This window comes from Cervus canadensis, chromosome 3 (genome assembly GCF_019320065.1).
Source record: "Cervus canadensis isolate Bull #8, Minnesota chromosome 3, ASM1932006v1, whole genome shotgun sequence".
NCBI lineage: Eukaryota > Metazoa > Chordata > Mammalia > Artiodactyla > Cervidae > Cervus > Cervus canadensis.
In genome coordinates, this window is record NC_057388.1 from 11,025,424 (window position 1) to 11,038,002 (window position 12,579).

Below are 12,579 nucleotides of genomic sequence, written 5' to 3' on the forward strand. Positions count from 1 at the left end.
ATGTACTGACAGGAAGATGTTAAGAGTCTTTCCCCATCATTGTCAGTCATCCCCACATGGTCACATTAGCTTAGGGTGCATTAGTTAGAACATACCCTAACACCCTCACACACACACAAACCAAAATGGTTTAAAGACTTAAATATAAGACATGACACCCTTATAACTCTTAGTAGAGCACATAGTCAAAACAATCTGACATAAGTCAGGCTGATGTTTTCTTTGTTCAGTCTCCCAAGGCAAGAGAAGCAAAAGCAAAAATAAACCAACGGGGCCTAATCAAACTTATAAGCTTTTGCACAGCAAAGGAAACCATAAATAAAACGAAAAGATAACCTATGGACTGGGAGAAAATATTTGCAAATAATGTGACCAACAAGGGCTTAATTTCCAAAATACACAAACAACTCAAAGAGTAACAAAAAACAAACCAATAAAATAACGGGCAAAAGACCTAAACAGATATTTCTTCAAAGGAGACATACAGATAGCCAACAGGCACATGAGAAATGCTCAACATGCTATTACTGTAGAAATGCAGATCAAAACACAATGAGAGGAACTTCCCTGGTGTTCCAGTAGTTGAGACTTCAGCTTCCAATGCAGGGGCTGTAGTTAGATCCCTGGTCTGAGAGTTAAGATTCCACTTGCCTTGCAGCCAAAACCCCAAAACATAAACTAGAAACAATATTGGAACAAATTCAATAGACTTTAGAAATGGTCCACATCAAAACAAGATCTTCAAAAAATCTACAAAGCGATACCACCTCACAACTGGTCAGGATGGCCATCATTAAAAACTCCACAAATGACAAATGTTGGAGAGGGGAGAAAAGGGAACCCTCCTACATTGTAGTTGGGAGTGTAAATTGGTGCAGCCACTAGCAAGAACAGTTAGAAGATTCCTCAAAAAAGTAAAGTGTTGCCATATGATCCAGCAATCCCACTTTTGGGCATACATTCAGACAAAACTCTAATTAAAAAAAGATATATGCACTGCTATGTTCACAGGAGCTCTGTTTACAACAGCTAAGACCTGGAAACAAACTAAATGTTCACCAACAGATACATGAATAAAGAACATGTGGTACATATACACAATGAACTGAACCAAATACAATGGAATACTACTCAGCCATAAAAAGAATGAAATAATTGCCATTTGCAGCAACATGAATGGACCCAGAGATTATTATACTAAGTGAAGTAAGAAAGAGAAAGACAAATACCACACAATATCACTTATATGTAGAATCTAAAATATTATACAAATGAACTCATCTACAAAACGAAAACAAACTCATAGACATAGAGAACAGACTTTGTTGTTGCCGAGGGTGAGAGAGAAAAGACAAGAGACGGAGTGGGAGTTTGGGGTTAGCAGGTGTAAGGTATTGGATAAACAAGATCCTACTGTGTAACACAGGGAAATATATTCAATATCCTGTGATAAACCATAACAGAAAAATTAAAAAGAATACCTATGCTGCACAGAAGAAATTAACACATTGCAAATCAACTATATTTCAATTAAAAAAGAAAAGTCCTTCCTGTGAATTTTCTTGAAGATGAAGCACTTTTGTAAAAGCAGAGTACAATATCTGTCTATAAATGATAAAAAAAACTTTAAAAGGGGCAAACACCTGATTCCAATGTAACCCATAAAGAAACTTGGTTACAATAACTAGAATCATTACTGATTATAATCTCAACCCTTAAGAACTTTAAACTCTGGAAAAAACGAACAAGCAAGTAATTGCAAACTGTGTTATACTAGTAGGAAAATGTATGCTTTAGTCTTCCTCTCTTAAGAAGGTAAAGGTAGGCAAACTTAGACCCACCAGCAATTAATGTTCCAGTATCTTATCCTCTTGCCAAATGCAGGAGACACAAGAGACATGGGTTTGATCCCAGGGTTGGGAAGATCTCATGGAGTAGGAAATTGTTAGGGGAAACACACTGATTGAAACCGCCCACCCTGGCCAGGCACCATAGTAACTATTTGCGTGAGTTGTTTTACAACAGGAAGTCCTGATAAGGAAGGGGAACTAATAAGCCTCCACCCACCAGAAGAGTTTGGGAAAGGTCAAAAGGAGATACCACCTGTCTGACCACCTCCCGGAATCCTTCTCTCTGGCATCCATCTTGGCTGAACAAGGTGTGCACCACCAGGAAGGACTCTGAGTCAGAATGATTGGCTAAAGACGACCCGGAAACTAATCCCATCACCATAAAACCCAAGACTGTGAGCCACGCGGCAGAGCAGTTCTCCTGGGTTCCCTTACCCTCCTGCTCTCCACCCGGGTGCCCTTTCCCAATAAAATCTCTTGTTTTGTCAGCACATGTGTCTCCTCAGACAATTCATTTCCGAGTGTGAGACAAGAGCCCAGTTTCAGGCCCTGGAAGGGGTCCCCATTCCTGAAACAAAATGACAACCCACTCCAATATTCTTGGCTGGAAAATTCCATGAACAGAGGACCCTGGTGGGCTACATCCCTGGGGTTGCAAGGAGTAGGACGCTTCTGAGCAACTGAGCACACACACATACATTTTATCCTATTTGAAATGACCCAGATGGTAAATGAATTCTCTTCATTTAACTTAGTTTAGTTGCAAGTTAGCAAAATCTAGAGAGATTGTTTTAGATAGACATTCCCAAAACATAATTAAGATTCCTATACAGTTTTACAAGGCCTTTTTTCCCCTTCACGCTTAGAGATCACATAGGATTAAAGTTCTCAGAGTCCAAGCAGATCGTTTACATCTCAAAAGCACAAGAACAGAAATACCAATTCCTTCTAAAAGCTAACTTCCTCTATTGGCATTCACAAAAGCCAGTTTTAGAACGGAAAAGATTCCCATCTTGGCCATTTTCAGGGATTCCTCCCCTCCACCTTCCTGCCTCTAAATAGCCCATTCAGTTTAAAGAAATAACAGTAATAAACAACATTACTTATCACTCACTCATAGTCACATGCCTCACTTTCAGAGGAACAGGAATCAGCACTCAAGTTAGCCTTCACCTGGACTGTTATTAGCTCAACCTCTGTGGCCTTTTACAAAATAAAAAGCAACCGCCAGCCCACAGCTGTGACCACCACCTTTGGTCTCTAACTTCTCTTTTCCCTCCAGGATGGCGGCCAACATCCTCGCAACAGCCTTATGGGTGTCTCTGAGTTCTCAGTACCCTCTTGGAGGCCCCACTCATCACGGACAGTCACCAGAGGGCCCCAGGTATTGTGCGCAGCCACCCTGGGATTACCCCTGCAACTTTTAGGCTCCACATGCTCGGGGACCGGGCCCGCAACTTTCTACTCCCCACCTTATTTCTTGACATCTTGGGCTTGTGGGAGCTTCCTGGGTCTTCTGGCTGTTTTACTAATTGTTGCCGCAGGCCTACAAGCCCTGTATCTATGAATCTATGCAACTTCAAGACCAAAGAAAGAGCCTGGAATCAGCAACACAGACATCAGTGGTTTCATGAATGGGGAAGCTTACACGTCTGAAGCAAAGTCCTGGAGCGACACCCAACTGTGTGCAGGCAGACTGCAGGGGCCACGTGGTGGCAGTCTCTCTTTCTGGGCGGAGGGGCAGGTTTGCAGTTATGGGGGAAGTGAGGTCAGGTGGGATCATTGGTTACCAGGGAAACCAGTGGAGTACGTGCCCCTCATTTCCTCTTTGATCGGTAATCAGGTGGAGATGTCCTGATTTAAAGTTAGAAGGATCATTAATTGGGACCTGGGGCAAGCATGTAGGAAGGTCAGCATTTGAGCAGGGTGTAGATGAAGCAAAGGTTGTACTGAGAGCAAGAGAATGGTCATCTTGAGTGCCCTGATGATACAAGCCCCGAGCAGAAGTCATAATCACCATAGCCAGTCCAGGGAATGAGGTATCAATGGACAGGCAAGCCTCACGTGCGAACCTCATCAGGGAGGGAAAACTTTTCCTCGATTCCCTTATATGCAGTACTAGGGGCCTGCAAATTAAACAAATAAAAAGCAGATGAACAGGAAAAAAGGCACACACTTTTTTATTAATATTTACATGCATGGGAGTTCACAGAAAAGAAGTGAAACTCCTAGAAATGGTTACACTTGGGGGCTTATATACCATTTAAAGAAAAGAATAGGGGATTGGGGCTTGCATTGATGATAAATCTTAGGAAAGTGATTAGGAAATAAGTTAGGTAACTAATGGGAGATGGGGTATTTTAGTAAGGTTTGTTTGTGAAAACTTATCCATCTGTGGTGATGAGTCACTCTCTTCCTGGTATGGAGAGGAGAGGAGGTCAAAGGGAGGGGAAGAAATACCTTCATAAAGGGAATTTTATGCCTGCTTTTGGGCAGATAATGGGAGGCTTAAGAGCTCTTTCTGCATCTGTTGATAATCCGTTGCCTTTAGTTCAAAAGGGACTTCCCTGGTGGTTCAGATGTAAAGAATCTGCCTGCAATGCGGGAGACCCAGGTTCAATCCCTGGGTGGGGAAGATCCTCTAGAGAAGAGAATGGAACTCACTCCAGTATTCTTTCTTGGAGAATCCCATGGACAGAGGAGCCTGGTGAGCTGCAGTCCATGGGGTCACAAAGAGTTGGACATGACTGAGTGACTAACACTTCTGCTCAAAATAATCCTTATGTCAAAGAAGCATATTTTACAGTGGTAAATCCTGATCTTCTTCAGCCTGAGCCAACCACCATGTAGACAGATGTCTACCCAAGCAGAAACTTACTCAGTCAGACCTAATTTCATGGTATGCTCACCATAATCACATAAATATTATCAATATCAACTATAGATATTCTTTAAAATGCAGACTAATAAGTCCTCTTTCTAGCCTGTCTCTGGAGATTTTGATGTGCATTGTCAATAAGCATTCAAGGTGATTGTTATGCATTTTAAAAATTGAGAACTCCACTAGTGTACCTTTGGCAAGTACATATAATGAAACAAGCCACAATTTTCTTACGAAGAACTTTTACCTGATTTTTAGTCAGTCCTGAATAATGAGTTAAAAGTTAACATCTTGAAAGTAAACGGAATTCTTTTTCCTAGTGTAGAAGAGATTACTGGGCATCCTGCTATTTTACTTTTACCAGTCCTGGAAGCTGACATTATAAACAGAACCAAGCTGGATTCCATTTTAAGACATATCAGCATCCTCCAGAGAGTTCTTAAAAATCCTGATTCTCAGGTCACACCCCAGAACAATGAAGTCAGGACCTTTTGGAGGGGACCCAAGCATTTTTCAAAAGCTTGGCACGGGATTACAGTATGTAGATGCATACTGTAGATGCACTTAAGAATCAGTGTACTAGAGTCATAATACTCAACCCTTATTAGTAGAATGCAATTATTAGAATGACCCAGGGAGGGTTTACTAGAGATCCATTCCTAGAGGTTTCCATTAAATCATCCTTGGAGTTATCCCAGTTGTACAATGAATGGCCCATGTTGAGAGCAAAGATCATAGAGCCACAATTCAAAGTGAGAAGGAAGAAGGGTAGTAAGGAGGAAATTTACTTTCAGATTTGAAATAGAGAAGGGAGAAGGGGAAAGTGGAGGATAGGGTTTAGAGTTTCAGACTGAGAAAGAGGCTGCTGCTGCTAGTTTATACCAAATGATCTGGCATAGGCACTGTAATATAGAAGTGAGTTAACAGTTCAAATATCCTAGTTCTGAATGCACAGTCCTTCTACTTGAAAGGCTGAGCAATTCTACACTCCAGGCTTTAGAGAGGCATCTATTCTTACTTTTTATCAACACCAGGTGTCTTTTTAAATAGCATAAGAAATGTTAGAAAAATTTGATTGCTCTTTAAGATATATGGTTGGCTAGGAAGACTGTGCTTCCCAGGGGGCTCAGTGGTAAAGAATCTGCCTGCCAATGCAGGAGACATGGGTTCTATCCCTGGTTGGGAAGATCCTCTTGGAGAAATGAATGGCTTCACCATTCTCGCCTGCAGAATCCCAAGGACAGAGGAGCCTGGCAGGCTATAGTCCATGGGGTCACAAAGAGTTGGACATTACTGAGCAACTGAAACTTACACGTCTATCAAAATTAATTGTGTATTTGATTTCTACATGGTGAACCTACATGGTGAACAAGATAGTAATTTATTAGAAACATTTTATATTTTTATTGATCACTCAGTTATGAATTGTTTGTTCCTTATATTTCTTAGGTTTTATACACCTGAATATACGGCTAGGATCTTGCAGAGAAGTCATATTTTCCATAGTTGGAGAAATTTCATTTAAACCAAAATTAAAATCATAGTATGCATTGACCTTGTGATTTGAAAATCCCACAGGAGTGATCAAAACAGTTTCAGTAAGGTGATGACAATGTACAAATATTTTGGAAAATGTGCCAATATATAAATATGTAAGTTTCTGGGTCGTCACTTACCTGAGAGTATCTCCATGTCAGTTTTAAGCTTAGTGTTAGGTTTTTTAAAATGTGTTTGCTGTTTGGAAAATGAAACTCCATCACATAATAAATGACTTTCACTTATGCATCTAAATGGCTCATTTGGTCTTGGTCCAACTCTCCTTTGGGTGAGCATGTGGTGGTCTATCATTTGGTTCTATGTTGCTGGTCTTGCTTAATTTCTGAGGTCTTGAGATGAGCTCAAGTTATGAATTTGCAAAATATGTACACTTTGCATAAATTATATTACAGCACACTGTACTCAAATATAAGTAATTTATCATAAGAAAGTTTTCAGGCTTCACAGAATAACATCAGAATAGATTGTTAGCTTCTAGAACAAAGCAAAAAAAAAAAATTTAAATCCACAAAGATCAACTGAGTTAAAGCTATATCACGTCAAATTTACATTTCTGGCTAAGATTATATTTTGTTTTTGAAGCTATAACTCCCTTCTAAAATTTTAATATAAACTCAATTTCACCTCTCAATGATGTGTTTGTTTCTATTCTCAGTTTCATAAAATATGAATTTCATTTCCTTTGAGAATCCAGCTAGGCATTAAACTACTTTCAACTTTTTCACTCTACTTTTATGATATTCACAAATTAAATATGAGGGTTAGATTATTGTTCAAGTTTTGTCACACTCCTATAAGGAAATAAGTCATAGTCTGACTTTTTTCATAGACATATACCATTTTGGTGCCCATGGTATTCTTTTAAAAATAATGTACTATAAGGGAACAAAATTTAGGTTGCAGGTAATGACTTTCTTTTCTTTAGAAGACTTTTATTAGACCATAAATATATAAGAGCATTTCTTTTTTTTTAAATTGGAGGATAATTGCTGTACAATAATTTTGCTGTCTGTTATACATCAACATGAGTCAGCCATCGGCAAACACACATCCCCTCCCTCTTGGACCTCCCCCTCACCTCTCACTCTACCCCACCCCTCTAGGTTGTGACAAGCACCGGGTTTGAGCTCACTGCATCACACAGCAAATTCCCACGGACCATCCATTTTGCATACGGTAAAGTATACATTTCAATGCTACTCTCCCAATTCATCTCACCCTCTCCTTCCCCAACTGTGTCCACAAGTCTCTTCTCTATATCTGCATCTCCATTGCTACTCTACAAATAGTCTCATTAGTATCATCCCTCTAGATTACACACATATGCATTCACATATGATACTGGCTTTTCTTTTTCTGACTTACTTTTTTATAATAGGCAGGTTCCTCTACCTCATTAGAACTGACTCAAATGCATGAGTAATATTCCATTGTATATCTGTACCACAACTTCTTTACTCATTCATCTGTTGATGGATGTATAGTTTGCTTTCATGTCCTAGCTACTGTAAATAGTGATGCAGTGAACATTGGGGTACATGTGTCTTTTTCAATTATGGTTTTCTCAGGATACATGACCAGTATTGGGATTGCTGGGCTTGAACTCTGCCAGAAAATTGCAGAGAAAGGAAAACTCCCAAACTCATTCTACAAGGCCAGCAGCACCCTGATACCAAAACCAGAAAATTATTAAAGTAGAATTTAACAGTACTTTGCTCAACGGTACAAAAATCAAGAGCAGGATTCACACACAAGATTTTGCAGACAAACTGGTCTCTTTATTTTAACTATATCAATACCTTTTAAGGAACCTAACATGTTATACTTTCAGTTTGAAAATTTGTTTTCTTCTAAGAGCAACAGCAACAACAAAAAGCTGAGAAAGTATGTGATCCATATCACACAGTTTGCAGTGCCTTAATCAAGAGAGAAGGAAGTAAATGGTAACCGGCTCCAGTATTCTTGCCTGGGAATCCCATGGACAGAGGAGCCTGGTGGGTTATAGTCCACGTGGTGGCAAGAGTTGGACACGACTTGGTGACTAAAACCACCATGATCAATCAAGAAAGGTGGTGTCCGACTCTACGAGTCCATGAACTGTGCAGTCCATGGGATTCTCCAGGCCAGAATACTGGAGTGGATAGCCTTTCCCTTCTCCAGGGGATCTTTCTAACCCAGGGATTGAACCCAGGTCTCCCACATTGCAGGCAGATTCTTTACCAGCTGAGCCACAAGGGAAGCCCAATAATACTGGAGTGGGTAGCCTATCCCTTCTCCAGCAGATCTTTCTGACCCAGGAATTGAACTGGGATCTCCTGCATTGCAGGCAGATTCTTTACCAGCTGAGCTACCAGGGAAGCCCAATCAAGAAGAAACTAACTCTAAATCCAGCAACATTTCCGAATACAATCACAAGTGTTGGGAACGGTCATAAGACGAGAGCAAGAGGATTGGTTGTTTAATATCTGCCCACTAATTACGATAAGTTCTTGTTCATGATTCATCCAATTCAATAGTTTAAAAGTGTATAAACATGTAAATCATTCATCTGTAATTCAAACTTCATTTGAAACTATTGTGTTAATGGTAATTGACAAGAGTCTAAACTGGACATCAGAATTATGGCTAAGACCCTACAGAAAACGTACTAACAACTTCACAGCAAATTTTTTATTTCTAAAAGCATATGACCATATCTACAAATGAAATATACTAGTGTTTTCTTAAAATGCAGCTTGTTACAATTTGAATTTTGTGTGAAGTGGGACTATAATTGACCTTCTCAAGAAGGTTTTATCACTAGAACTAGATTGGAAATGGAAATAAAATCACAGAACTCTCCTGTTTAATTGGAGACAAACAGAGGTGTTTATCTACTTACTTTAATAATTAATTCATCAAGGCTAACGCCATGGAATGGAGAAGCTACTGAGATATTTTTGTTATTCTTTGGTATTTCCCCCCCCATATTTTCACAATTAAAACTGTTTTGGACAACTATTTCCCCCAACAATTGTGTGCAAAGAAGAACTGTGCTATTATATAGCTCAAGAACTAGGCTTAGCATCTCTAGGGGAATAAAAATACTGAAAATGAATTTCAGTAAAAGGTTTTCAATTTGAATCTCAGTTTGACACTTTGCTAACTGTTCTCTCAGTGAAGGATCAATGTGTCTCTCTCACTTGTTTCAGTCTTAAAATAATAAATTATTCTGAAGCAGAGTAGACAACATGCCAATCGCAAGGACGCCAGAGTTCAGGTGCACCCTGTGGGTGGAGGATTGGCAGGTTGAAGACCACTCCTAGAATCCTTCTACCAGAGAGGCCAATCTGCTGAAAGTAAAATGGGTTTCTGGGGAGATAGATAAATATCTAACACTTGTTTTTAAACATGCCATTTTCACCACTATAAAACTGAAAACCGAAAAGAACTGGTACAGCAGCTATTGTTTCAATCCGAGAAGCACTGATGGTAATGAAAACATCACACCAATGTCTCATCCAATAAAATTTCTTGGTTTGGGGTGTTTTGTGTGAGCAACCAAAAAATGTAAAAATTGGAAAAAAGAGAAAATGTATCACTTTTAGCCTAAATGTACCATGCAAGTCTACTGTGGTTTATTTGTAGATCTAAGATATTAATAATAACTTAAAAATGACTTTAAGAAATCCCAAGAAGCTCTATAGTTTATTATTTGCAACAAATATAAGTAAGTACTCAAACTTATTGTGAACCAAGTTGAGGCTAAAAAGCCAAGATATTGGATGTATTGTAGAATGAAAAATGAACCAAAATGATGGTATGGTTTTCAATGGCATGCCCAAACCATGACTGTAGGTAGAAATTCATGTTGAATCATTATCAGTTTATTTAGGCAGAAATCCATTTATGGATTTAAGCTTAATTTTATAACTAGCTTGACAAAATCAGAGATTACAGATATATCTGATGTATTCTGAATGTAAGCCTGGGGACTCTATCACAATTTTAGAGAAATATATTTTACTACTACAATGAAGTATGTGTGAAATATTGTAAGACTAAAAAATAACAGTTTTTACCCTTAAACAGGGATGGTTATTTTAAAAGATGGACCTCTAAGATACAAGAATATCAACATTTGCATCTGAAGATGACAAAGCACTCTGATATTTCAGTTCAGTTCAGTTCAGTCGCTCAGTCGTGTCCGACTCTTTGCGACCCCACGAACCGCAGCACGCCAGGCCTCCCTGTCCGTCACCAACTGCCGGAGTCCACCCAAACCCATATCCATTGGGTTGGTGATGCCAACCAACCATCTCAACCTCTGTTGTCCCCTTCTCCTCCTACCCTCAATCTTTCCCAGCATCAGGGTCTTTTCCAATGAGTCAGCTCTTCGCATCAGGTGGCCAAAGTACTGGAGTTTCAGCTTCAACATCAGTCCTTCCCATGAACACCCAGGATTGATCTCCTTTAGGATGGACTGGTTGGATCTCCTTGCAGTCCAAGGGACTCTCAAGAGTCTTCTCCAACACCACAGCTCAAAAGCATCAATTCTTCTGTGCTCAGCTTTCTTTATAGTCCAACTCTCACATCCATACTCGACCACTGGAAAAAACATAGCCTTGACTAGACGGACCTTTACAAACGTGAAATAAGCAGTCATAACTAAACTTTGTGAACAAGTGACTCATTACGGTCAACATACTTTTCTTATTAATACTGGTACAGAAATAACAGTATGAGTAAAATATCCTTTTATGCTAGAGTTACGGGTAAAACCAGGGCTTCCCAGGGGGCACTAATGGTAAAGAACCCACCTGCCATACAGGAGACCTGACTCGGGTTTGATCCCCAGGTTGGGAAGATACCCTGGACAGGGTCGGAATTGCTCTTCCCTTACTTTTCCTATTTCATAAAAAAATTGTTCTAGGACTTCCCTGGTGGCACAGTGGATAAGAATCTGCCTGCCAATGCAAGGAACACAGGTTTGATCCCTGATCAGGAAGCTTCTACATTGCTTCTTAGTTGCCTCCGAGCAACTAAGGCCCTGTGCCAAAACTACTGAAGCCTGCATGCCCTAGAGCCTGCACGGTGCAACTGTTAAGCCTGCAGGCTGCAGCTAATGAAGCCTGTATACCTACAGCCTGAGCTCTGAAATAAATGAAGCCACTACAATGAGAACTCCAGGTGCTGCAGCGAAGAGTAGCCCTCGCTTGCTGCAACTAGAGAAAGCCCTCATGCAGCAACGAAGACCCAGCACAGTTAAAAAATAATAAATAAGTAAATAAAAATTATCCTAGAGACCTCCATGTTTGTCCTATTCTTTTCTCTCCCTTTATGAGTTTCTGGTAACACACCATCAGCCAGGTGCCTTCATGCTATAAATCAAGGAGTGATGAGCTGTTTCAGACTCAGCTTAGTCAATTGTCTCTCGTTTTAAAATTTGATTCAGACTTGATTTAGGCTTAATTTCACAATTACACCCAATATTTCACTTTCACATATGAATAATTATTTGAATAGATACTCAGAATATCCATTATGAAAACTGAAAAAATACATTGATAAAACCCCTAAAACAAGGTAGAATGCATTTTGTACTTTTTATTAACTAATCTTATGGTCGTTCCTTATTAATCACATTATTATTGGTTACAAAGGAAATGAGAATAACAGTCCATAATATTCTACATGATTTGTAAACAAATTACATATGAAAATCAAAATTCCCATCTCCCCCAAATATATTGCATTTTGGATGTCTTGTATGTCAGTACTAAACTTCACCTAACACTGACCAGGGATTCCCTGGTGGTTCAGTGGTAAGGAATCTGCCTATAATTCAGGAGACACAGGAGATGCAAGTTTGAGCCCTGGGTCAGGAAGATCCCCTGGAGAAGGAAATGGCAACCCACTCCGGTATTCTTGTTTGGGAAATCCCATGGACAAAGGAGCCTGGTGGGCTACAGTCCATGGGGTCGAGAAAAAGTCAGATTGGATTTAGCTACTAAACAACAACACTGCCCCAGTCCCTTTCCAATTAGAACATGCAAAATTTATGACTTCTTATTCCCTACACATTAATGATCTATTGAACTAAGTTTTGACCCTTATAAAGTCAAAATACCTTTCCTAATTTACAAAAGTGCAAATGTTGTCTATGACAGAACCATTCAATAAAAATTTCTGTGATGAAAATGTTCTGTATTTAAACTGTTTAATAGGGTAGCCACCAGCCACATGTAGTTACTGAGTCTTTCATATGTGGCTAGTGGGACTAAGGAACTTAATTTTATTACTTATTTTTTT